The sequence below is a fragment of the Nannospalax galili genome, unplaced genomic scaffold (assembly GCF_000622305.1).
Source record: "Nannospalax galili isolate Female #2095 unplaced genomic scaffold, S.galili_v1.0 scaffold196, whole genome shotgun sequence".
Classification (NCBI taxonomy): Eukaryota; Metazoa; Chordata; class Mammalia; order Rodentia; family Spalacidae; genus Nannospalax; species Nannospalax galili.
In genome coordinates this window covers 2,731-5,661 of record NW_008337421.1, presented here as the reverse complement: position 1 = coordinate 5,661, position 2,931 = coordinate 2,731, and positions in this window count along the sequence as shown.

Here is a 2,931-nt window from a genome sequence, read left to right as displayed (position 1 = left end):
CTCAAATTACGCTGCAGTGACAATGATAAAATACAGCCTGGTACTGCCACAAAAACAGAAATATAGATTAATGGAACAGTATAGCGGACCTGAAAATAAGCCCATACAGTGACACACCTAATTTTTGAAAAATGGTTAAAGATCCTGATGAAAAGACAGCTTGTTCAACAACTGTTCTGGCAAAACTGGGTATCTGCAGAAAAATGAATGTAGATTTACATCTCTCACCCTGAACAGAAACATCTATTAAAACGGAATCAAAGACCTTAATTTAAAATGTGAAACACTGAAACTGCTAAAGGAAAACAGAGAGAATGCACTTTAAGTTACAGGAATGGGCTAGAACTTTCTGAACAGGCCTCCATTAGCATAAGTATGGGAAGAATCAACAAATGGCTCTACCTGAAGGTAAAATGGGTTTGCCCAGGGTCTAAAGAGATGCTCGGTTTTATGAGCATGGGGTGATATTTTCCTGGATCCTAATACATTCTCTCCCTATTTATGTGAAATCAGTAATTCATCATTTGTTAGTTTATGTTACATTTTTGGCCCAGCAGCCATGTTTTTATATAATTTGAGATCTTTGTTATGATTGCTATATTACAGTCCTTTTATCAATATGCTATAATGTACTTGTTAATTCTTTTTTCATTTGGTACATAGCTTGATACCAATTTACTTGTACAAATAATAGGACTGCTGTAAACATTCTGTAACTCTCTTAGAAGGAAAACTCACCATGTATTATGCACATAACTTGTCCAATGTTAAAGGTGGGGCACCAAAACTCAGAAGGGCCCCACGACACAGGTGAGTGGACGTGGCCCACAAGGCAGAGCTTGAGGATTCGCCTGGCACTCAACACTGAGCGCAGCCAGGTGCGAGTTGGAGGTCAGATATGGTGGCTGCATTTCTTCCTTATCCCTCCCCTCTCCCTCTCCCTCTCCCTCCCCCTCCCCCTCCTCCTCCTAGACAAGCAGCTATGACTGCTTTTGCTCACTGATGCTCTGTCTTCTTCCTACAATCTTCAACCCTAATCACTCTATCATGCTAAGGATACCTTTTAAGACAAGCAAACTGAAGAGACAGTGACAAAGCAGAGAGTGTCTCACTTTCCAGAAAGATCTTGCTTAGTGATAATAGCTGGCTTAACTGAAGAAAAGGTTGGACTTGGTCCCAGAGCACGTCAGGAGTTCTGACATCAGCTCCAGTACTAGGAGCATAAGCATCCGCCCACAACCTGAGATTCCTCCAAGTGTGCAGGCTCACCATGTCCACTGCTCTGCCATAGCAGCTGTCCTTTGCTCTGTCCAGCTGGAACTGGATGAGGAGCCCCTGCCCTGGCTTTTGCCTGAGGCTCCCAAGGTCTGATGGCAGCAGCGGTGGGCCCAGGACCAGCCATATGTCATTCATGTTGGAAACATCTAATTTCCTTCAATCTCACCAGTTCTTGGGAGACAAGTCCCTCCTGAGTACTGAGCACAGAGCACCAGGGGAGCAGGATGGGTGCCTGTAACTCACACTCGCTCAGGCTCTGGTCTGGTATACAACAGATTCATGAAGGGCTTGGCAGACACAGACTGTGCCCTGAATTTTTTTTTTACTAAATTATAAAAATTATTTTTATTTATTATTTTTATTTTATGTGTATGAGTGTATTGCCTGCATGTATGTGAGTGCACCCATGTCATGCAATGTGGCCTAGGTCAGAAGAGGACTTTGGACTGCCCTGGAACTGGAGTTAATGATGGTTGAAGGCCACCATATGGGTGCTGGGAATCGAACCTGGGTCCTCAGCAAGAGCAATCAATACTCTTAACCACTGAATCATCTCTCGAGCCCCCCAAAATTTCATTTTTAAACTATTAATTTTCTATAAACTTACAGTCCCCAGGAACTAATATTCTCTATAAAAATGGCCAGGCATGGTGGAACACACTTATAATCCCAGCACTCAGGAAGCAGAGTCAGAAAGATCACTGCAAATTTGAGGTCAGCCTGGTCTACATAATGAATTCCAAGCCAGTCAAGAAGAATTGGGGTAGTTATTATGCCAGGCTTCTGAATTCTTGAGAGTAGATGTAATTCATGTCAGTGCTGGAAGAATGAACAGCATTAATTCGAATGTATGGGTTCTCCTACATTCAATGCTAATCAAGGCATGTGGTATACAGCAGGCTCACATAGTGAGTTTGTTTTCAGAGGGCAAGGGCCTTGGACTCTTTTATTAAAAAAAAAAGTACCTAATTGACCTGGAGTTCCAAATATTTGGGAGTCTGAGATATGAAGATCACAATTTCAAAGGCTGCATGGGTTACCCCAAGAGTTCAAGGCCAGCTTGGGTAACTTAGTGAGACACTGTCTGAAATGAAAAGAGGGTAGAGCTTATAAGAGTGGTAGAACAGCTGTCTATTAATGTGGAATACCTTGTGGTTAATCCTTAGTAGTACCATTACCACCACCACTACCAAATTTGCTTTATCCAGAATTTAGAGTGAGCTGAGAATTGAGAGTAGGAAAAGCCCAAATGATGAATGTGGGGCAGCTCCAAACTTGTCCTCTGCACTCAGATCAAACACCAAATGTTTGTAAGTTTCTACATCTTCCTGTATGCAGTGGTAGCTGTGCTTTACGCTAATGAGATTATAAATGACACCTTCTGTATACAGGCATTTGTCACCTTGCTTTCCTTAGGAAAATGGAGTTTCCCTGGCTTGTTATGATGAAGTAATGACGTGGATTTCAAAGTGCAGCTGGGCAGCAACCTGGCATTATACAGGTTTTTATTACTGCTTATATCAATAAAAAATAGTTACGTCTGCTTTAACAATGAAGCTGGAGAGTGAACTAACACATCACAACTGCACGAGCCATGTACACATATGTGACTTACATTTACTACCCTAATTAGTATTATGCATATTTAGTAAT